Raw genomic sequence first — 25,069 nt, forward strand, 5'->3', positions numbered from 1 at the left:
CCATTCCCTGTGTCCTGTCTCTCCATGCCTTGTCCCCAGTCCCTCTCCAGCTCTCCTGGAGCCCCTCCAGGCCCTGCCAGGGCTCTGAGCTCTCCCTGGAAGCTTTTCCCACCAGCAGGACCCAAAGAGCTGCAGCTCCAGTGATCTGAGGGATGGAGGGAGCAGCAGGAGAAACCCAGGGAGTTTCAGGAGCTATGCTGGGATGGCAGTGAGGGAAAAAGCTGTGGACAACATTCCACATGCTGATAAGGAAGCCTTTGATGCTTTGATGACTTCACCTTTTCCCAAAGATCCAACCTAAACCTCCCGAGGCTTTTCCCTCTTGTCCCATCACCCATTCCCAGGGAGCAGAGCCCGTCCCACCCATTCCCTGGGAACAGCTCTGGGACCTTCTGGGCATGGATAGTGGCAGTGACTCCCTGGGAAGCAGAGGAGCACAAAGAAGCTATCCCAGCCCAGCCCAGCCCTTCTGGCATTTCTGGGATGAGCTGGCTCGGGAATTCTGCATAACAGTGGGAAAATCAGAGACAAGGGCTGCCACGGGGAGGGATCGCCGCAATAATTCAGGGTGAGGAGCAGCTCAGGGTGGGCAGGAGCTGCTGATCCTTCTCGGGAATCGCTGCAGGTGAAGCATCACCAGAAATGACAAACTGGGGAATGCGAGGAGGAGGAGGAGGAGGGGGAGGAGGGGGGAAAACCGTTGGAAGGATGAAGTAATCAGGCAAGGAAGGTGCTGCTTGCCCTCCCCTGCCCCGGGGGATTAGGAGCTGTGGGATGGATGTCGGGAGTGCAGCCGTGGGTCAGGAGAGGCTGGAATGTGTCTGAGTCACACAGGAGCTGGGGGTGAGGATCGATGTAACTCAGAAAATGGGAATAGCCCAAAATTCTGGCTGTTTCAGCAGGAGGACCGGATCCTGGAACAACCTCCCCATCCCAAAAACAATCCACAGGGAGCTCCAGAGCCCGGGCAGCCGCAGTCAGGGGCTGGTGGCAGAGCTGTCACAGCTGGGGAGCCCCATCCACAGCTCCAGGGAATCCTGGAATGCTTTGGCTCGGAGCCCTTCCAGCTCCTCTCTCCGTGGGCAGGGACCTTCCCGGGTGTCCAGATTCCCTGGCATCCTGCTCCAGTGCCTCCATCCTCCCCTGCAGCCCCCTGGACACCGGGAAAGCACCTCCTGCCCTTCCCCTTGGGCTCCTCAAACTGCTTGGAACCCAAACGGGACTTAGAGCCAAGCATTCCAACAAATCTGCATTTCTGCCCCATGGGCACGAGGAGCTGGGGAATTAAATCCTGCCTCGGGAAGAGCAGCAGTGGTGGCAGAGGTCAGGAAAAAAGTTATTTAAAAAAATCTGCGAATGGTGTAAAACAGGAGCAGGGACCTGGATCAAAACGTGAGGTTAAGGACAGAAGCAGGGAAAGAATTTAGAGAGAAAAAATAACTTTATAGAGCATCAGGGGCTGGTGGCAGAGCTGTCACAGCTGGGGAGCCCCATCCACAGCTCCAGGGAATCCTGGAATGCTTTGGCTCGGAGCCCTTCCAGCTCCTCTCTCCGTGGGCAGGGACCTTCCCGGGTGTCCAGATTCCCTGGCATCCTGCTCCAGTGCCTCCATCCTCCCCTGCAGCCCTCTGGGCACCGGGAAAGCACCTCCTGCCCTTCCCCTTGGGCTCCTCAAACTGCTTGGAACCCAAACGGGACTTAGAGCCAAGCATTCCAACAAATCTGCATTTCTGCCCCATGGGCACGAGGAGCTGGGGAATTAAATCCTGCCTCGGGAAGAGCAGCAGTGGTGGCAGAGGTCAGGAAAAAAGTTATTTAAAAAAAATCTGCGAATGGTGTAAAACGGGAGCAGGGACCTGGATCAAAACATGAGGTTAAGGGCAGAAGCAGGGAAAGAATTTAGAGGGTAAAAATAACTTTATAGAGCACGGGAAGTATAAAAACTGGGAGTGAGTAAAGCAGAGCAAAAGGAGAGTAAAAGAGAGCAAAGGCCACCGTGTCACCAACCCCCCCGGGGACAAATCCAGGGTGACCCAAGAGCAAAGGGAGGGAGGGAAGGAGGGATCTGGAAGTTTCGGGTGCTTTGGCTGAACTTTAGATGTGTGGAAGTTGTGAAAAGTAGGGCAAGGCATCAAATGAAGGCGTGCCCAGGTGAGCCCCGGCTGCTGCCCCTGTTAGAGATCTTTTTCTTTGACAGTTTTTGTTTTTTTTCCCCTTCTCCTTTTTTTTTTTTTACACTAAATTATTTGCCAGGCTTTATTTTTAAACCTGTGGAACCCACATAACCTGAATTTAAAAAGAATTTAAATATATATGTACATATAAAAATGATATTTTAATGTTTTATCTATATAGATATAATTATATATGAAGTAGGTATTTATATATAAATATATAAATATATTTATATATACATATTTTTATATATACATATATTTATATATTTTTCCCTTTCCATCTGGAAAGCTCCCCTTGAACTCATTCCATGAACCACATTCCCCATGACAGGGAATGAACCTGGTTCCTTACTCGATCCAAGGAAACTTAAATTAAGCTGGAAAAAATTTGGAGGAGAGCAGTTTCTATATTTGTACAGCCACGAGTGGTGCAAACACGCGGCTGAGGTTCTGCTGGTGTAAAACTGAGCAGATATTTCACATTTCATGAACAGTCCAGAGAGTTTCTGCAGGAATATTCCCTGCACGGGCTGCACGTGATCCATGCAGGGATCGGGAATTTCGTGAGTTTGTCTGGGAATTTGCTACACACACAATCTGTGTCCTGGTTTTAATCCAGCTCTAAGGTGCTCTCCTCTCAATAATTGGTATTTTGAATTCTTTTTGCCCCCCTGAGCTGGAGCTGGCTGGTGCTGAGCCTGTATCCCCAAAGGGGTGCCTTTCCTTAGATCCTGTGTCCTGCTAAGGATTCCCAGAACTGGAGAGAAGGGAGACATCCCGGGGCAGCTAGAGAGGGGAATTCTGTCCCTGTGCCCCCCAAGGGTGAGACCCCACCTGCAGAGCTGCCCCAGCCCCGGGATCCCAGCACAGGAGGGACCTGGATCTGCTGGAGAGATCCAAAGGAATCCACAGAGCTGCTGCAGGGCTGGAGCCAGGCTGGGAGAGCTGGGAATGCCCAGCCTGGAGAGGAGAAGGATCCAGGGAGAGTTCAGAGCCCCTGGCAGGGCCTGGAGGGGCTCCAGGAGAGCTGGAGAGGGACTGGGGACAAGGCCTGGAGGGACAGGACACAGGGAATGGCTCCCAGTGCCAGAGGGCAGGGATGGATGGCACACTGGGAATTAGGAATTGTTCCCTGAGAAGGCAGGGAGGGGCTGGGATGGAATTCCCAGAGCAGCTGTGGCTGCCCCTGGATCCCTGGCAGTGCCCAAGGCCAGGCTGGACACTGGGGCTGGAGCACCTGGGACAGTGGCAGTGTCCCTGCCAGGGCAGGATGGCACAGGATGGGCTTTAAGGTCCCTCCCAGCTCTGGGATTCCAGGGTGACTCCCTGGCTGCTCCATCCCACATTCCTGCCTGGGAGGGGCACTCCGGGCTCCTCCCCAGGGCCGCTCTCTGCTCCGGTCCAGCTGTCCCCGGGGATGCCCCGCGCTCCCTCAGCCCCTCCGCTCCCAAACCTTCCAGCGGGACATTCCTGCTCCAGGACATTCCCTGTCCCGGGACATCCCTGTTCCGGGACATTCCCGCTCCGGGACATTCCCGCTCCGGGACATCCCCGCTCCGGGACATTCCTTGTCCCTGGACATTCCCGCTCAGGGACATCCCCTGTTCCGGGACATTCCCTGTTCCGGGACATCCCTGTTTCGGGACATCCCTGCTCCGGGACATTCCCGCTCAGGGACATCCCCGCTCCGGGACATTCCTTGTCCCGGGACATCCCCGCTCCGGGACATTCCCTGTTCCGGGACATTCCTTGTCCCGGGACATCCCCGCTCCGGGACATTCCCTGTTCCGAGACATTCCCTGTTCCGGGACATCCCCGCTCAGGGACATTCCTTGTCCCGGGACATCCCCGCTCCGGGACATTCCCTGTTCCGGGACATTCCTTGTCCCGGGACATCCCCGCTCCGGGACATTCCCGCTCCGGGACATCCCCGCTCCGGGACATTCCTTGTCCCGGGACATCCCCGCTCCGGGAGATTCCCTGTTCCGGGACATTCCTTGTCCCGGGACATTCCCGCTCCGGGACATTCCCTGTTCCGGGACATTCCTTGTCCCGGGACATCCCCGCTCCGGGACATTCCCTGTTCCGAGACATTCCCTGTTCCGGGACATCCCCGCTCAGGGACATTCCTTGTCCCGGGACATCCCCGCTCCGGGACATCCCCGCTCAGGGACATTCCTTGTCCCGGGACATCCCCGCTCAGGGACATTCCCGCTCCGGGACATCCCCGCTCAGGGACATCCCTTGTCCCGGGACATTCCCGCTCCGGGACATTCCCTGTTCCGAGACATTCCCTGTTCCGGGACATTCCCCGCTCCGGGACATTCCTGCTCGGTGCCGGCAGCAGGGGAGGAGCTGACAAGCTGTAGGAGCATCCCCGGGCACAGGCAGCACATTTGCTTATCTGCGAGATAAGGAGGCTGTTTGCCGCCGGAATTCCTTATCGGAGCATGTGTTGTTCTGCAGGAGCGCAGTGCCTCCCGCCAGGGATAAATCCGGTGGCAAATGCGATGCTCTGACCTACATTTTATGTATATGATGTCTCTTGTGCTGATAATGAGCAAGGAAACCTTGATATATTAGCACTTCCCAGGCAATATTTCAATATTTTCCCCTGCCTCCCTCCTTAGGATGCTACGGAGCATTCTGGGAACAAGATGGATTTTCTTTAATTTCTGTGAAATATTGAACGCTCTGCAAACATTTCCATTTAAAAAACTATCAGGGAGCACTCTTTGATAGGAATCTTTAGAAATAATTTCCTTTTTTTTGTTTTTCCCCCCCTTTTTTTTTTTTTTTTTTCTTTCTCAGTTGGAGAGCGCTCACGAATTTACAGACGAAAACACGGATTGGAAAAATAACAACGGGGAGCCACTTTGTCCTTGGGGTTATTCCTGTTCCAGTCCCGGGTGTCCCGAGCCTCATTCCCAGATGGAATATGGCACTCCTGAATTTGGGAGGAATTTGGGAGGGATCAGCACCAGCGCTGCCCCAAACATCAGCTCCTCATTCCTTCCTGCATGGGCCAAAACGGAAAAAACAGGAATGTCCCAAAGAAATCTCCCTTTCCCAGGAATCCCTTCTCAGGGACCCGCAGATGTTGCCGGGGGGAGTTTTTCAATCTGCCACGATCCTGAAACACCAAATAAAGGGAGAAATTCCCTGGAGAGACGAGGGTCCTGTGGAGGATCCCAGCTGCTGTTTCCCACTCTGGCTGGAGCAATAATTGTCCCCTGCCCGCCAGGAGCAGTCCCAGCTCCTTCCCTCCCCTTGTGCAGCCAGGCTGATCCCTGAATAAGCGACTTTTTCTTACTCCAAGCGAGTTTTCTCTCTTTTATTTTTAAATAACCCATTTATTAAAATGTATCAAGAATAATTATAATTTCTTCAGAGTGGTTTCAAGCCTCCCATCTCTAATTATTCCAGTCTCCTGTCTGTAATTACTCCTGGCCTGCTTTAACTAACTCCCCATTCCTCAGGGTGTCCCGTGCCCTGCTTTGAGGACGCTGAGCTGTCCCAAGAGACCCAGACTCTTTATTTATTGCCTACCCAAAATTAGCAAGACTTTGCTACAGGTGCAAGGCTGCCCTCAGATTGTGGAGGCTCTCACTGGTTTTTCATCCCCTGAAATTCCCCTCCCTCCCAGACCCCACTGCTGTTTTACCCATGGGGTTCTCAAATGCCTCTGAAATGATGCAAAAACCACTCAGTGTTTACTAAAACCTCCCAGCTCTTTTTGTCTCATCCTTTTCTTGAGCGACTTAAGCATCTCTGACAAGAATTTCTTCAAGCCTCTCCTCCATCAGGGGCTTAATCCAGGAGCAAGAGATGAAAAAGAGATTTGGGTCAAGGCCTGCAAGAATTACACTCATTCCATCAGAGCCCAGGGAACGGGGCACAGTTCAGCTTCTCCAGCCCTCACCCGAGCAGGAGAGGCTCTCTGGGGGTTAAAGTATCACATTTATAAACCCCATGCAATAATTCCATCAAACAAACCTGAGCTTCAAAGCCTCACTCAGCTTAATTGAACCAATCCAAACAAGAATCCAGCTCGAGTCATCTTTTCCATTTCCCAGGCGAGCCTGGAGCAGGGAAAGGAGCCCCATTTCCTGCAGAAATTACTGCTGGGGAAACATTCCCTGCCTTTGCCCCGGCTCCTTTCCAGGGGTTCCATCTCATCACACTGACGCCAGCCAGAGCCTGTGCTGTCCTTCAGCCCCTCAGGAGCAGCAGGAAGCCCCTGCCCATCCCTGGACACGGATCCAGAGCCTGCAGGGGCAGTGGGATGGGCTCAGGGCACCCCGCACAGCTCTGCTCCTCCCGAGGGCTCCTGGAAGTGAGATCCGCCTGGATTTCCGACTGCACAGCCCCACCTGCAGAGGGTTCCCTGGCTGCCAGGAGAATCCCAAGGTTTGGGGGAGGATTCTGGAATGGTTTGGGACACCTTCCCCTACCCCAGCCTGCTCCAAGCCCCGTCCTTGGGCGCTTCCAGGGATCCAGCCTGAGCCCACCCATGCGATTCCAGAGATGGAAGCACCCGGCACTGCCAGCTCCAGTTATCCCTGGAACCAGAGCATCCCACAGAATCTCTGAGCACCTTGGGGAGCTCAGGGCTCAGTTGGTGCCAGGGTGGTGGGGCCTTGGCAGCAGCCACTGCCACCTGAGGGGTCTCTCTGGGATTTCCATCCAGGCTTCTCCCCCTCCAGCCGCTGATCCATGCCTCGGGAAGGAAGCCAAGATCAGACTCAGCAGAGGGGACCCCCCAGGTGTGTCCCAGCACAGTTCTGGTTTCTCTCAGAGTCCCTGGATAAGCCCAGGGGAAGATCCTGAGAGCCAAGCTGCCAAAGGAAAGCTCCACCCTGGAGCTCTCGGGCAGGGTCTGAGCGGCTGCAATTCCATTTATCCTTTCCTCCAGCTGGGTCCCACCCCTGCAGCCCCCTGGCACCCAGGGCCATGTCCCTGGCAGAGGGAGGGGAACCCCTGACCCACCCTGGGGCCTCCCCCTTGCAGCTGGATTTTTGGCTGTTTCTTTCTGTGCTTTTACCAGAGCTTTTCTGTGCTTTTACCAGAGGGCTCCTGTGCTATTTACTGTCACTAGGAGAAGCAGGAAAAGTCAAGGAAGCAATTTTCACCTCCTAATAACTTTTCCCCGTCGTGGACATGAGCCTTGAGTATTCTTTGACAACCAGGGGCCCAATTATTAGCTGCCACAGGGTCAGAAACCTCACCAGGCTTCAGGGGAGCTGCAACAATTCACACGGGCTGAAAACATGTCAGGAAATCTTTGCAGCCAATTTGGGGAAAGCAGAGGCTGGAGCGAGTGAGAAACAGCAGATGCTGCAAACCCAAATTGTCAGTGCCCTTTAGCAGCTTTGGTCACCAGCCCTGCTGGCAGAAACCAGCTGGGGTTGAGGGAAACAGCTCAAAGAGCGGGTCCAACCATGCCCAGCGCTGCCAAGGCCACCCTGACCTGTCCCCAGGTGCCACATCCACAGGGCTTTTAAATTCCTCCTGACATGGGGACACCACCCCTGTTCTGGGCAGCTGTGCCAGGGCTGGAGAAACTTCCCAGGACAAATATTCCCAAAATCCACCCTGATCCCCCCTGGCCCAGCCTGGGGCCATTCCCTCTGCTCCTGTCCCTGTTCCTGGAGCACAGCCCGACCCCCCGGCTGTCCCCTCCTGGCAGGAGCTGTGCAGAGCCACAAGGGCCCCTGAGCCTCCTGTGCTCCAGGCTGAGCCCCTTCCCAGCTCCTCAGGGATTCTCCAGCCCCTTCCCAGCTCCCTCAGGGATTCTCCAGCCCCTTCCCAGCTCCCCCAGGGATTCTCCAGCCCCTTCCCAGCTCCCTCATCTTCCTCAGGACAAGCCATTTCCTCTTCCCAACCTCATAAATAAACCAAACCAGACAAAGCCACACTTTGCTCACTGGATCTGGCTCTAAAACCTCCAGACAATGTTGAAAACAGCCCCTGGGCAGAGGGCTTGGGGACATGGGACAGAGGGGTGATCAACAGACAAAATTTCCAAGTGTTTTGTGTTGGTAGCAGGGACAGGAAGAAGAGGATGGAGCAGCACAAGCTGCTGGCACTTCCACAAGTTTTGGAGTCACTGGGAGCTCCGAGGGCTCCTTGTCTCTCCCAAGGATGGGAACATCCAGCTCCCCTTGCTGCTGTCACCATTCCTGACTGTAACTTTGGGATTTCATAGCACCAACAAACTTCCAATGCCCAAGTGACAGCTTTGAGCTCAGGGACTGGAGCATCACAGAAGGTTGGGAAAGATCTTTAAGATCATCAGGTCCCACCATCAGCCAGTGTCCAACCCCATCACCCGAGCTCGGGGCTGGAGGACACGGCTCTGGCACCGGGGCTGGGCAAACCTGCCGTGGTTCACTCCTTGGCCAGGGCTGCCAGGGCTGTCCCCCGCCCCACAGGCAGCACAGCCTGGCACAGGCTGGGGGCAGGGGGCTGGAAAAGCAGGAATGAGGCAGCGCCTGCCACGCTGCGTGAGTCAGCTGGCATTTTCCAGGCTGCCACGGGAGTTTCCATGGCTGGCAGCAGGAATTAGAGCTTTCTGCACCGAGGAACCACCAAACGTGGGTGCAGCTCTGTGGGACAAACGTGGCCCTGCAGCGCTGCCCTGCAGAGCCCGCTCTGCGCTCAGAGCACGTCAGGGAAGAGCTGCAGACAGCAGAACTGCCAGGGGCTGCTGCAGCTCTCGTGAGAAAGAGCTCAAAGCACTCAAAACGTGCAGGGAGCTCCTAAGAGCAGTGACTCACCAGCAGCTGCGTGTCTGGGAGGAGCTCCAGTCCCTCCTGGATGGATGGATGATGGATGGATGGATGATGGATGGATGATGGATGGATGGATGGATGGATGGATGGATGGATGGATGATGGAGACCCTCAGCACCCAGCCCAGAGAAGCTCTGTGCCCCTCAGCCACAGACTCAGCCCTTCCCTTGGATGCCTTAAGTTCATTACCCAAGTGGAGCCTTCTCCTCACAACCCATCAGCTCAATCTCCAGCTTTCCAAGGAAAGACACAGTTCCTTCACTCCATTTTTCTCAGGAACGATCAAAACCTCCATTCTCTACCATCCAGGGGGATGAGGGATGTCAGGCTCAGAAACATCGATGTTCTCCCTCCAGGAGAAGGGAGCTGCCAGTTTAACCCATGGAAATATTGATGTTTGTAAAAACCCCACGTCTTTACTGCATCTGCTGGGGACATGTCAATACTGGGAGGGTGTTCCAAGGGGATGGGAGCAGAGCTTTGCAGCAAACTCAACCTCCTCAAAACCATCAAACCACAACAGCCACCAACCAGGAGTTCAGCCTGCCCTGGAGGGGAAATTAAGCCTGGCCTGCAGTCCCTGGGGCTTTGCTCACTCTAATTCCTTAATCTGCTTTTCTGAGGGCGAGCTCCTAATTTTTAATTATGTCTCAGGTTTTTTGCCCTGATTTCCTCCTTGCTCAGAGTGTCTGGGTGGCCTCAGCAGGGATGGGGCTCCAGGGGTCAGCTCTGCTCCCAGCACCTTCCAGCTCCTCCTTTGGATCTTGCCCTCTCCTCAGCCTCCAGCCTTTTCCCTGGATGTGGGAACAGAAGGAGCTCCTCACAGAAAAATCAGGTCTCTCCAAGGTGTCCACACCACCTCAATCCCCTCATCTTGACATCCTCAACATTCCTGATCCTGCCAGTATTTGGAATCTGCAAAAAGAAAAAAAAAAATCTCAGCATCAAACTGGCCCCAGTTTGTTCCCATCACTGGTGTTTCCAAGAGTAAAACCACAAATCCAAATAAATAAAGGGAGAAACTCTGCAGGCAGAGGGAATGAGGCACACCTGTTTTCCCTGGAGCCACCTGCAGGTCCCCAGCCTCCCTCAGAACCAAACTTCGTCACCAATTAGTGCTCATTAACTCTCCTGGCTCTTTCCTGCCACACACAATTCCTTGTTTGGGTTTTATTCATCAAGCCCAACGTGGGGACTGTTTTAGCATCCAGAATTTATGGCATCTTTCCATCCCTCCGAGAGCAAATGAAGAATTTGATGACAAATTCACCAATTAAGTGGGAGCAACTCAATTGACTCCAGTGGAGTTCCAGTGCCTCATTCCTGCTAATTCCATTAGGCAGCCTTTGGATGATATTTACAGAGACAGACTTTGGCCTCTCTCCCATAATCGGGATATGGAAGTATCCCAAAAAGCCTCTGGAGGTAGGAAACACTCCTGGCTTTCTCTCAGGAGCAAATTTAGCACCTTCTAAAGGCCACTGGCAGGTTTACTCCTTATTTTTAACACATTTTTGAACAGCAGAAAACACAAACTTTGAGCTAACCATATTTTCCTTATTAAAAAAAAACAAGTAAAAGAAGAAGAAGGGAATTTTAAATTTTATTGCCTAAAACTCTTGCATTTTAAAGGAGATCTTCCAAGCTACAAGGCTGCAACAATGGACATTCTAAGTTATTTTCACTTTTAAAATAATTCTTGTGCTTTCCCTGGGATGCCCTGGAAATTCTGCTTGGTCCCTCAGTCCTGCTGCCCCTTCCACTGCAGCTGCTGTTTCCTGGCAGACTCCAAAGTAGAATAAATGTGTTTTTTAACTAATTTGCAATAAGGCTTCATAACTTCATTAAGCCGAAACCGAATTATGTGAGTTTCACTTTAAATCAATTGGAACAGACGAGGATGCAGCAAAACTCTTTATGGATCCATCCTAGAAAGGTCTGTGATCCTAAAAATTGTATTGGTATCTCTCCAAATTCAAGGATCACCTAAACTGAGCACCTCATCCTGCTGCCCTGTGCTCTCCCATGGCAAAAGCCAGCAGGATCCCGAAAATCCGAAATTCCTGTTGGAAGCTGAGCATCCCATGGACAAGCCCTCGGGAATTCCCCGCTCCAGGGATGGATTTTCTCCTTCACGTGGGACAAGTGGAGTGAGTGGAGCAGCAAATGACCCCCAGAACTCTCCATCCACACGTGCTGGGCAAAGCAAAGCTGCTCGTTAACCAGTTCAAACCAGCAGAAATAAAATTAATCAGATCGCAGAAGGAAAATTCCACTTTTCTGGCTCTAACCAGGCCACACAATTAAGGATATTGGGAGAGATGAATGATTTTACTGGTTTTCTTTCCAGCTTGGGATGTGGAGAGCGGGACCTGAGGTTGGCACAGACAGCCCTGGCTCTGCAGGCAGAGACAGAAATCCAGGAGAGTCCCCAAACTCCCCAGCATTCCCATGAAACACCCTCTGGGCAGCCCGAGACACTGACCCATGGCTGCAATTCCCAACACCGGGAATCAGAGCCCCGTGGCCGGGCTGCAGAGCCTGGGAGCCGCTCTGGGAGTGCTTCCCATTGCCAGCCTCATCCAGCCCGAGCTCCAGCTGGGATCCAGGGCAGGCCACACACCTGGGCACGGCCTCCAGCCTGGTACCCCTGGAGTGAGAGCTCCCAGGGAAGCAATTCCAGTGTTATTAATAACTTCTGGAGCACGTGGAAGTGGGAGCCGTGGAGACGTGCTGTTTCCACAGAAACTGGAGGCACTGGAGGTGGGATTCTCCCAGCACAGGCACGACCTCGGAGCTGCTGCTGTGCCCAGAGCAGCCTCCCCTCACCTCTGATACCCAGAAACACAAAGAAAACCTCATCAGGGAGACAAAGAGGGCAAATTCAACATTACCTGTGCTGGAAAAAAAGTCTGGAATGTTCTTCCTGTGCAGTTAAGCACAGGGATTGCAGCTCCAGGCTAACAAAGGCTGCTACCTGTGGGCTGCAGCTGTGTCAGCAGCTCGCTCCCTGCACGTTTAGCACTCCTGCTCTTCTGCCTTCCATGATTATTTCCACACAGCCCAATGCCAGGAAGCTGAGCAGCACCTGCAGCTCCTGGGCTGGGACTGGGCAGACGGAGATCTGCAGCTCCAAGGACATTCCCAGCTGCTTTTCCTCCTGCCACCCTCTCCTCGAGCCATGCAGGAGCTGCAGCGTCGCGGGATGCTGGAGAATTTGGGGAATCCACATGGATCAGCAGGAAGGAGCCCTTTTCCCTGGAAAACCAGGCTGCTGTGGTCACCAAGGAGAGGGGGTGGATCCCACAGGAGCCGGGAATGAGGTGGCACTGCAGGGGAGGGACAGTGAAACCATTCCAGAAGGAGCCCTTGGGCATCCAATCCTTCAGGAAAGGCACTTCTGCAGTGGTGGCTCCCAAGGGAAGAGGCTCAGGAATTCCCAGCTGTTCCTGGAGCAGTGTGAGGGTGTCAGCCCTCCTGCTGGATGAACAGGACCGGGACCAGTCTGCAATCTCCCATTTCCCTGCTTTGCTTCACATAAATCCAACCCCTGGTGCAGGGATGTGAGGAGAGGCCAAGCAGCTCAGGAGGGCCCACAGGAATGACAGAAGATGTGGAGCTACAGCCAATAAACCCCAATTTTAAATTCAGTTCCACTTTTAAACCACTCTCCAAGCCATCACTTCAGCTGGGAAGGGAGCAGACAAACAGACCCGGCCCAACGGATCCTCGCAATTCCCGCACGGAATAAATCATGGCCTGACTCTCCCACAGCTCCCCCAGGTTCCACAGCCAGCCCTCCCCAGTCCCATGGAACCAATGCTTTCTTCAGCACAACTGTGACTGCTGGAGCCAATTCCAGCCAGGATTTATCCAAGGAAGGGATCCTGTTCCATGCTGGAGCGTGGAGCGGCGCGGCTCCGATGGGAGCCCTGAGGGACAGAGCTTGTTTGGCAGAACATATGTTCCTCTGCATTTCTTGTATCTGGGAATTAACAAAGTCAGGTTCATTTAGGAGGAATAATCAGGAATACTGGCGCTTTGTCCTGAGGATTTGGCTGTGGATCAGCTTTTCCCATTAAAATGGGATCGCTGTGGGCAGGAATCTGCTCCAGCAGAACTGCCCCAACCCTGGGTACTGCTGGGGAAAACAGCTGGGGGGAGAAAACATGGATAAATCCATTTTGGTGCCTGGGAGGACTCCAAGGAGGCAGCTTTGCATCCCACGTTCCTCCTGGAAAAGATCTGGTCTATGGTAGCTGTGGGCGGGAATCTGCTCCAGCAGAACTGCCCCAACCCTGGGTACTGCTGGGGAAAACAGCTGGGGGGAGAAAACATGGATAAATCCATTTTGGTGCCTGGGAGGACTCCAAGGAGGCAGCTTTGCATTTTCCTCCTGGAAAAGATCTGGTCTATGAAAGATATCCCTGCCCATGGAACAAGATGGCCTTTAGGCCCTTCCCAACCCAAACCAGTTGGGCATTCTGGGATTCTCCAAAACCCGACCTTGCTGCTGCCACTGCTCCTGCTCAGCAGCCCCTCACCCAGCAGCTTTTCCAGCTTTTCTGTCCAATCCAGCTGGAAATCCTTGACTGCTGTCCTGTGCCAGATGTAAAGGATGTTTGTCACACGGCAAATTTCTCCCTCTGGATGTTGGCCAGAACCTCCAGATTTTTATGAACAGATATCAGTGGGATATTGGGATAAATTTCTTCCCTGAGTGATTCAGCCTTGGAAGGGCTGCTCAGGGAGGTGCTGGAATCACCATCCTTGGAAGTGTCAAAAAACCAAGCTGGGATATATTTTAGTGGGTATGGGGGGGTTTGGTTGAAGGTTGCACATGATTATCTTGGAGAAATTTTCCAACTTTAATGATTCTGTGGCATTCCACAGCTTTTGGAAAGGGCTTAAATTCTAAATTACTGTAAATTCCCCCAGTGGCCAAATGGAGGATGAATCCTGTGGGCAAGACAGGGATGGAAAGAAGAGTTTTTGCATTCCAGACTGACTTTGAGCAGGATCAGATCCTGCCCCTTTCCCACCCTTCACACAGGGATGGATGTGAGCTCTTGGCTGATCCAGGCCTCTCTCCACATGGATATTTCTGTTCCCAACCTCTTCTCACCCATATTTGCAGTGCCACTGACCACACCAACTCAGTGCTTAGAGCTGGACTTAGCTGGGCTGGACTTAGCCGGGCTGGACCCCATGTCTGGATTGGCTGGAGCTCCCCCAGTCCTGGATTGTTATCCCAGCAGACCACGGGAGATGGGAAGGGGGAAGCCAGTGCAGAAGCATCCCCTGGCTCTGGGGAGCATCCCCAGGAGGATTTGCCAGCCCAGGCCACTGCAGGGATGGGTGAATTCCAGAGGAACTTCCTTGCAGCAGGATGGATGCTAGGGCACAAAATCGGCCCCACTTATGCTAATTTAATTGAAGAGTTCATTAGGTAAATGGTAATTGCACTAGCTGACTCTGAAGGAACGATGAACCACAAAACCTGATTTCAGGCTGCTCCCAATAATCCTCAGGCAGCTGTGTCAGGGTTAATGTGAGGAGCAGCATGTCTGAAACCTGAGCTTTCTGAGCTCGTTAACACATTCCAGCTTTCTTTCCCACTTCCAGAGACCCATGGAAGGTTGGGAAAGATCTTCCACACCACCGACTCCAACCCTTGCTGACCACCTGGAGGAGCTGGCAGTGCCGTGGGAATGGCTGGATGGCCTTCGAGGGCTTTTCCAAACTCATGATTCCGTGACTTTGTGTTTTTCTCAGGAGCTGAGCGCATTTTTATCCCCACAGCTGTGGTGAAGATGTTTATTTGTGCTGCTGTGGCACTCCAAGCTCCAGCTCTGGACTGGGATCCAATTATGTCAAGTGTTCCCGGATTTAACGAGGGATCGTGGAGCGGCGGCAGCAGAACGAGCTCCTGATGGAAGAGCTCCAGCTCCTGGTGGAATGACTTGGGGAATGGGAAGGATTGCAATTCCTCCTGCCCGTTAGACAGGGAATGCCAGGATGCATGGAACAGCTGGATGCATCCCAGCCTGGAGCCAGGCAGCTGGAGGAGCATTGGCAGCAGTGGCCAGGAGCAAAAGACATTCAAAGGCACAAAACCAATTATTAAAATGCAAAGGCTTGAAAGAAAAGCTGACATTCTAAAAAAAAAAGAAAATAAAAGAAAAGAACAAAAACCTGAGCCAGGACAAGTTACAATAAAAACAGCTCAGGGGGAAAATGCCTTTGGAACCAAGTCGTGCACATTAAGCCCTTGGTAAACATCAGGAATATTCACCTTGCTCTCAGCAATTATTTGCAAGTTTAGAACTGAGGTTTCTCACTGTGAGTTCATCTCCCCTTCAGTGCTTAATGAGATAATTCTAAGCTCTAAAAGCTGCCAGAAAATTGGTAGGAAGACTTTTCTGCACTTTGGTTCACAAGCACTCACAAAGGCATAAAACTGGGTTTGCAGCTGCTGCTCTCCATTGTTTCCCATGGCTGGGCACTCAGGGTTAATTAATTCCCAAGTGGAGAGCTCCGTGGTGAAATGCAGGGCTGGTGTGAGCACAGGGTGGCACCTTTGCAAATTCCATCCGAAATGAAGTGCTGGGAATAAACCCATTCCATTATTTTAACCTCTCTGGCGTGAGATGCCATTTGCTGCCACCACCACACTCCTGCAAAACCACTGCAGCTCATCGAGAGAATGGCTGTGTCAAGGAGGACTTGGATTCCCTGGAAAGAAAGAGCTGCTTTTCCAAGCTCTCTGGAATGTGTGGGGTGGAGATGCTGCTGGTGGTGGCAAAGCCCTCAGGAGGAGCTGTGACAAGGAAATGCAAATCCTTGCCCAGGGGAAGGCTGGATACAGATAAAAGAAAAAGAGGAATTTTCTGATCTGGGGTCAAGGGGACAGGAGCAGCTCAAATGGGTCCCAAATCCAGGGATGAGCTCTGGCATACAACACAGGGGTGGGGAACTGGCATGGTTTGGTTGGTGGGACATTCACCAGGGACTCAACTCCCACCTGGGGCGAGGTGTGGCTCAACCTCCACCTGGGACATGTCTCAGGGAGAATTTCTTCGTGGAAAGGGTGCTCAGGTATTGGGAAGGCAGGGGGTGGAGGGAATTTCCATCCCTGGAGGTGTCCAAGCAAGGCCTGGAGGTGGCACTCAGTGCTCTGGGCGGGGGATCAAGCACAGCTTGGCCTCGCTGATCCTGGAGATCTTTTCCAGCCTCAGTGATCTGGGATTCTGTGACTGGGATGTTGCACAGATGTCCCCATCCGTGCCACCAGCTATGGGTTATGCTGTGAATCCATGACTTTTCCTTGGAAAAACAGGCTCCAGCCTGCAGGCAGCCCTGCCCCTGAGCCAGGGACAGGGACAGGGACCCCTCCACCCGCCCCTCTGCTCCCAGGAGCGTGCAGGGAGAAGGGAACACCAGGAAAGCTCCCCTGGGCACAGCACTTGTCCATTCCTGCGTTAAAGCCATCCAGACTGGTGCAAGGCATCTCTGCAGCAGGCACAGAAACCTTCGGGTTCAGCCTCAATTCCTGCCCTCACTGCAGCTGAATTCCACAATTTTATTCCAGCAGAGAGGGCAGCGGACAAAATTCCCTCCTGGGCAGTTTGGACAGAAGGCCAAGGTGCTGGAGGTGCTCTTGCCCTCCCCACACTCCTGCAGAGCCGGCTCTTCCCGCGATGCCCAGGAAGCGCTCGGCCGAGGCTGCTCCTGGGAGACTCGGGGCTATTCTTAGCCCAGGGAAGGAACGGCGCTGTCACAACATGGAACAGGGAATAAAGGAGCTAAAAAGGGAGCTGGGGATGACTTCACTGCCATTCTGCCTCACAAGTTCGTATTCGCGTCGCGAAAATGTTTATTTGCCTTCTCGGCCTATCGACCGGAAAGAATCAAATCAATAGCAAAAGGAATCAAATCCAGTTAAAATTAATCAACTTCCTGGGACCTGGGAAAGTGGCATTTCAGGGAGGAGGGGGCAAACCCAGAGTTATTGGTCTCTGAAGGCTTGAAGGTCGCCAGTCTGGACATGCAGGGATGTTTCTGCTGTTTTCCCTGGAGAAGCAGGGTCAGGAAAGGGGAGGACTGGGGAGCGCTGGGATCACTGGGTGCGTCCCCACAGGCTGTGCCCTGCCTGCCCAGGGAGGCTGCAGCATTCCAGGAGTACATCCCACAGAGTCACCGAGGTGGGAAAAGGGCTCCAAGACCACCGGTTCCAGCCGGATTTGCTGATGTTTGTGTCAAAACCCAGAGCAAAGGCTTCCCCTGCTGCTCCCAGCAGCTGCGTCCTGCACACTCGGCAGGTCCCTGGCTGTGGAGCAGGGCTGGAGAGAAAATCCCTGCTTGTGGATTTTTATTTATTTTTTTTTAATTTTTTTAAGGTTGGGATGAAATGTGTGAGGTGGTATTTTTTGTTTGGACTTAGATGTTTGTTAGCTTTTATTTATATTACAGTCTTACAAACTGTGAGTTTTACAGCACTTCACACTAAGAAACTAAAAAATAAGGTTTTATTTATCTCTTTATAGGGTTTGTTAAGGATAAACTGTCTAATTAAGAAATGATACTTAAATTATTTTTATTTTTAACTTAATGACTAACCACTCATGGTTTGTAATGTGGACTTTTTTATCTAATTACACAATACTACTTAAATATATGAAGAAGAAGGTGAAGAAGAAGGATCAGCTTTTGTTCTAAAATTTCTATTTTGTTTTATATGTATCACTATATTTTCCTTTGAGTTTTTGGTTTTTTTATTATAAAATTTTAAACTCTTAATTTTTTCTACTGTGTGATATTACACACTTCTATTTAAACTACACGCTTATAACGTTAGTTCTATTATTTAATTTTGGAAGTTTTCTCTACGGCTTTAGGTCAAATGCAGTGTTCTCTTGGGGGTCAGTGCCTGTCAGCACAGCAAGTCTGAAATTCTCAGTAGCCAGGGCTCCAGCACCTGCTGGGGGTGGGATGTCCCCCGGCACAGCTGGTGCTGGAGGAGGGAGCTGTGAGCACCAGGGGCTGTCCCTGCCACCGGTTGTGACCCACACACTCCTCCCAGCAGGGCTGCAGAAGCTGCTGCCACTTCTCACTCACTCCTCAGCCCAGCCACAGACTGCAGCAGCCCCAGGCACCCACCCCAGGGATCTTTAAACACCCCCAAGATCCCTTCCTCAGGGCTCCCAGCAGCGCTGGAACCCTTCCCTAACAGGGGATGGTCCTTGGCCACTGCTGATGCCACACAGAGGATTTGGAAGCTTTCAGAAAAAATGAGTTACAGGAACCTCAAGTTGAAACAAACCCCAACCAAATCCTGGGGATAAGGAAAAAAAAAATCCTCCTTTAACTTTTCCTCACTCTTCACATGTCCCACGTGCCCTCTCCTGCTGGTGACAGCTCAGCTCAGAGCAGCCACTTCTGGAGGAGCAAAAATAGGCCACACTTAGTTAACAGCAATTTAAACATGACCTTGCTCCTGGTGCAAATGAAATCAAATCCTTTCAGAAATCTGTTAACTGCTGGTGAGTGACTCTGGGGAAGAGCTGACATCTCCCAGCCTAACCTATTTTTGAGTCTAGACATGCCAGATGTGTCCTGCCTCTGGTTCCTGGAGTTATTTCCTGCTATTCAGGGATGTATTACAGCATCTGTGACAAGCTACAATGGATGAGATCAGTGAAATTCCGGGACTCTCCACATGATTTATGGATATTAGCAAGGCTCTCTTAAGTGATTTACTCTCATCCACCCTGCTGCTCAGAGCTCAGTCCTGCAGCCCCAGCGAGCTGTTTCCAGGGAAAAGGCTGCTCCCTCCATCCCCACACCACAGAGCCACAGAATATCCCCACTGGAAAGGGATCCACAAGGATCAATGAGCTGTTTTCCAGGGAAAAGGCTGCTCCCTCCATCCCCACACCACAGAGCCACAGAATATCCCCACTGGAAAGGGATCCACAAGGACCAATGAGCTTCTTTTCCAGGGAAAATGCTGCTCCCTCCATCCCCACAGCACAGAGCCACAGAATATCCCCATTGGAAAGGGATCCACAAGGATCACCAGAGTCCAACTCCAGCACCCCCAACACAAAAGAAACAAACCCAGAAGTAATCTGGGCACACAAAACTCTTGAACATCTTTGTGTAGAAATGTGAGCAAGAAAGAGAAGAGAATGTACCGCGCCATCAAACAGAGGCGGTTTTGAATGTTCCAAGTGGTTTTCCCAAAAAACTCCAGTTAGAGACTACAACTGCATTGGAAATGCACTGAATTTGATTCTTGGCACTTGTAACAATTAGGAATTACATCCTTGGCTGCTCTTACAGCGCTGCATTAGCAAAGGGATCCGTGTGGTGCTGGGGAGGGAGCGCCAAGGGGGAGGGAGCCATGGCCCTGCAGAGGGGACACAAATCCCCCCGTCCCTGCAGAAGGGCCACAAATCCCCCTGTCCCTGCACGCACAAACCCCCTGTCCCTGCAGAGGGGACACAAATCCCCCTGTCCCTGCACACACAAACCCCCTGTCCCTGCACACACAAACCCCCTGTCCCTGCAGAGGGGACACAAATCCCCCTGTCCCTGCACACACAAACCCCCTGTCCCTGCACACACAAACCCCCTGTCCCTGCCTCGCTTCCTTCACGCCTGATGGGTTCTCCAATACCCACCAATAAATTATTCCTAATGAGAAATTATTTAATAGACTGAGCAGAATTTATGAGCGTGACCTGCTGAGGATAAAACCAGCACGGAAGCTGCCTCCCAGTAAATCCCCACCCAGGCCCTTCCCATCGACAGCACCCCTCAAATTTGGGACAAACATCTGGGCTCAGGAAGAGCTGCAAGGACCTGTTCATAATTCAGGCACTCCAGCCCAAAGTATGGACTTCAGTGCTGTAATTCCACCTGATTAACATAAATATTCTGTATAAAATTAATTACAAGTGAAGGTCTCCCCTCAGGGACAGGGGAGGGGTTCAGGCTTCAATTAGGACCAGAATACATTCAGAAGAAAAATATATTCTGCCTTCATTTGCTTCAAAGATTTTTGAGGAAAACAAGAAATGTGTTACATGGTTATTCCCTTTAAAAGTAATTTTCCAGCCAAAACATCAAAAATAGATTTAAAAGGTGCTTCTCTTGTACAAAGACAAGAAGGACAAACCTGAACCAGCCTGGTACAGAGAGAAAAACACATTTCCATGTTCCTAATGCAAGTTTTCTGTTCTTTTCAACATTTTTATTAAAAGAGGTCACAATTTTAGTGGAGAATTTTTATTTTTTTAACAAAAAGCAAGTCTTTCACGTTAGAGCTGTTGTATAAGCTTTATCCCAAAGCTTGACCCCATGCAGGGAGCTCAGTGCCTGCTCCTGGTGTGCCTGGAGACCACGGCGCACTCACGCAGTTGGGAATGCCACAGACCCCAGGAGTGACAAAGCACAGGAGCACACGGCAACGTGGAATGGGAGCAGATCCCTGCTGCCCACCTCGGTTTATGTTTAATTACAGAAGGGCAGCGGCAGGAGCGAGGCAGGCCCGGCCCCAGGCCTGACTGGGCCTCGCTCCCGCTTGGCAGGCCGGGACCTCATTTTCCTCCTTCCCTGATTACAAATAAATCCCCTTTTAAAAGACTGATGGATCTGGTCTTGCTCTTGGTTTTTAATCATCCTTTTAATCTCCCTGAGTAGCTCGGGGCCTCTTTGGTGGGGATGGAGAAGGAGGCCACAAAAGGCCCGGCTTAAGGCACAAAGGAGACGCAGCCCCCTGCAAATCCGGGTGCTCCATGAAGAGCAGATTTGCATCTGGATAAAGGACAGACCCCCTGGATACAAACAACACCCCATTCTTCCACTGGATTTCCACCATGGAACTCCAAGGACACTCCTGCACAGCTCACTGTGCCAGCCCTGGGGTCAGGGGAAGAGGAGCTGGGGGAATTCCTGCCCTGCAGTGCTCCAGGGGAGCACAGGGAGCCCACACCCACTGCTGGGAATTTGGGAGCCCAGGCCAAAGCCAAGCCCAGCTGAGCAGCACTCCCAGGAATCTGGGAGCAGCCCAGCACCACCCTTAGAACAAGGTGATGGGGAAAGGGGCCAAGGAAAGAGCACCAGAGCCACAGCAAAACATAAAACAATAAAAACATTCCCCACCCTGCACAAAGAAAGCCTTTGTGATAGGTGAGTAATGGAATGGTTCTCTCACAATTAAAAGGCAAATAATCGTGTCTGTATGTTAAGAGAAGTTTTAGATTGAAGGAAGTAAACTCCACCACTGGACAGCAAAGAAGGAGTCGATGGGCAGAACTTTGAGAGAGGCTAAAGGGTTAAAAGGTGGAGGTGAGCACCAGGTGCTCACCTCCATTGTGTGGGTGAGCACATGGTGGGAAAAATCCTCTGCTCCTGATGCCATAATATTTTCTCTATTCAGTCTTCTGTTGTATTTTTGATAAGGGTTTAATAAACCTTTTAAATTTTTTTAGAAGTGAGTGGCATTTCTCACACCTTTTTAGAGCTAGGACAATCCAAGAGGGAGAGAGGCCAGGGCTGATACCAAGCTGCAAAACCAGGAGCTGGAAGGGAGAGACCTCGACCTCACGGGACAAAAAGCTGCTCTGGGAATTCCTGCGCCAGCCCCTGCCCACCCTGCCAGGAACAATTCCTAATTCCCAATCTCCCATCCAGCCCTGCCCTCTGGCAGTGGGAGCCATTCCCTGTGTCCTGTTCCTCCATCCCTTGTCCAAAGTTTGGCACAAATCACTACAGAAAGAACAAAGGAATCTGTTCAAAAATAAAGATAATCAAAATTTCCTCTGAACACCTGTCCATGGGAGATGTCTGGAGCTGAGCAACTCAACAGATTTTCCTCCAAATAGCCCAAAGTCCCCATGGGGCAAGTGGATCTTTGCCCCTTTTTTATTTCCTTCTGATTAAAATGAGAAGTTTCCCCCACGGCAACCCATTGCAGTGGAATGAATGTTTTCAGGAGGAAACTGGGACAATTCCCCAATAAAACCCCAGCTCTGCCTGTTCTCTTGGACACACAAAGCTCAATCCGGATTGCTTCTTTTCCCAAGAAAAACCTGCCACTTTTAGCCTCTCAGAAACAGATCTGGGTTTAGGCTGTGACCTTGCTTGCTGTGCAGAAGCTCTCCGGGGGCTGTGCTCCGGTGCCTGAGGCTGCTATTCCTGCCGGGCTGTTATTTCGGAGTGACACCGCTCCTCAGCCAGGAATAGCTGCAGGACCTGGAGCTGCAGGCTGAACTCCCTGCTGGGGCTTTCCTGCGCTTCCAACAAAGCTGTCACCCATGCCACCCCTGCCACGGATGGGGCTGGTGAAGAGGTGGAAGTGTGAAGAGAAATCTTGGGTTTTCAGCTGAGCTGCCAGGAAAACAGGCTGTGCTCCCAAAGCGCCGGGATGGGGTGTGGAATCAGCGAGGGGTGACCACAGCACCCCGGGGTGTCACCTCTGCCACCACTCTGTGTCCAGCTGCAGCTGGAATTTCCTGGTATTTATGGATCTGAGCTGCATTTGTGGCACTGGGGGCTCCACCTGCTGTGTCCCCCCAGCCAGGGAGGACATCCCACTCCTTCCTCCCTCCCCAGCACCGAGGGCCTGGATTGCACAGGGAATTGAGAACGTTCCAGCACCTTCATCTGTGGATCTGCTGCTGGTTTGGGACCTGCAGGTCGGGCTCTGAGCCGTGGGGACAGGCCAGGACACCCTCCCAGGGCCTCCCATGGATTCACATCCAGGAGCCACAGCCCCTGCAATCCAACCACCCCTTCCAGCACCAGCTCCTCCCAGGGGCCTTTCCCCATGCAAACCACATCCCCTGGCTCTGCCATTCCTTAATTTGGTACATTAATAGTCCCCATCATTTAAAAATACAGCTTAGAAATACCAGCAACGCCAAACACACGGAGGATCTCACAACAAGAGACAAATTTCTTGATAAAATTGATATCTCCCCAAAAATGCCACCTCCTGGGCCCCTTGGCCAGGGCCACCACCCCTTCCCTCCTTTTCCCAGCATCCCACACACCCCTGTCCTCATGGATGCTGAGGATGAGGTTCACAGCTCTGCCAAACCCAACTCCCATGGGATGTGCTCCAACGAAATTATCAAAGAGGATAAAATCCAGCCCTTTAAAGGTAAAATTCTGAAGTTCTCTACAGGGGAGTTTTCAAAGTGAAGCCTCTTCCCTTCAAATTCCTTTTGTGTGGAAAATAGATTTTGGGCCATTAAGTTTCCTTTTGGGAAGTCCTAAAAAAATGGCCATGTTCAAACCAGACCCTGGCTGAAGGAGGTGAGGTCTCTTCTGGCCAGGATGCTCCAGGAGAGCCCCCAGGAGAGCAGATATGGATCCCTCAGTGCTGGATCCAGGGAAGGAGCCACGTTTTCCCAGAGGAACTCCCAGTGTCCCACCTCAGGAAGCAAATTCAGGCCTCTCTCTAACATTCCCAAGCCTGTGCCCACAGCAGGGGCACATTTGGGGTACAACTGGGGCTTTGTGCCACTTCCCCACTCCAGAAGTGTCCCAGCACCTCCCTGGGGAATGCCACATCCACTTTTCTCATGGATAACCTGACCAAACCAGCCCCAGCTGGCCCTGGGCTGAGGCACTGGCACAGTGCAGGTTTTACTCCCAGCCCAGCAGATGGAAAATGGGAAGAATCCTCCAGCCTGAAATAAAAGCAGTGCCTCCTGCAAACCCCACAGATCCCCAGGGCTGGTTCCAGACTTTGGGAATGCAGAGAGCCCAGCACCAGCCTGGCACTAATTGTCATCCTCCATGCTTAAATCATCAGCTTTGCTCATCTGGCTTCCAGAGATATTGTTGTTTTAATGGGAACTGGAGGTGCTCAGCACATTCCAAACATAAATCCCAGAGTGTTTTGCACCAAAGCGGGATGACTGAGGTCTGTGGGGGCCTGTGCAGCTCCTCCTGTTCTGCAGCAGGTGATAAACATTGCTAATTAAAATAGTTTATAATTGTCTCTAAAAGGTTAAAAATGCTGGAGAACAAAATTTGGACTTTTCCTGACTAAACTGTACTTTTCTCCCCTGGCTCCCCGGGCCGTCTCCATGGCTACCAGGAGATTGCTGGGCTGCCTGTGCCAGCTAATTGATTTCCGGGAAGGAATGATTAATAAAGAACAACAGAGTCTCCCTCTCTGGCAGGGCACTTCTCCCAGCAGCCTCTTCCTTTTCCCCTGGGAGCACATGGACTCCGGAGGCAGATCCAGGCTGGGCCACAAATCCCAGCCCAGAAACACCTGGAATCCCCCCACGTTGCAGGGATAAAAGGGATGGGAACCCTGCACTGGAGAGGAGAATTATGGCTGATATAAAAGAGATTGGATGCCAGCCCTGCACTCTTCCCATTAATCCGTCACACACGCCTTGCCATGGATTAAATTGCATTCCTGGAAAGCAGAGGCCTGGGTGTCAGAGCAGCCCAGAGAGAAAATGATTGTGCTCTGCTTCCTCCCTGAGCCTGGAGCCAGCCAGGCGTGGAGGGAAAGCTGCACCCTCACCCTGCCACCCCTGCCCCCTGCCATCCTTCAATCCTGCCATCCCTGAACTCTGTCATCCCTGAACTCTGCCATCCCTGACCCTGCCACCCCTGCCCCCTGCCATCCTTCAATCCTGCCATCCTTCAATCCTGCCATCCCTGACCCTGCCATCCCTGCCATCCCTGACCCTCCCATTCCTGCCATCCCTGCCATCCCTGCCCCCTGCCATCCTTCAATCCTGCCATTCCTGAACTCTGCCATCCCTGAACTCTGCCATTCCTGAACTCTGCCATCCCTGAACTCTGCCATCCCTGTCCCTGCCACCCCTGCACCCTGCCATCCTTCAATCCTGCCATCCCTGCACCCTGCCATCCCTGCACCCTGCCATCCCTGAACTCTGCCATTCCTGAACTCTGCCATCCCTGAACTCTGCCATCCCTGAACTCTGCCATCCCTGAACCCTGCCATTCCTGAACTCTGCCATCCCTGAACTCTGCCATCCCTGCCATTCCTGCCATCCCTGCCATTCCTGCCATCCCTGCACCCTGCCATCCTTCAATCCT

The sequence above is a fragment of the Onychostruthus taczanowskii genome, unplaced genomic scaffold (assembly GCF_017590055.1).
Source record: "Onychostruthus taczanowskii isolate IOZ18803 unplaced genomic scaffold, ASM1759005v1 scaffold144, whole genome shotgun sequence".
In the NCBI taxonomy this organism is placed as follows: Eukaryota; Metazoa; Chordata; class Aves; order Passeriformes; family Passeridae; genus Onychostruthus; species Onychostruthus taczanowskii.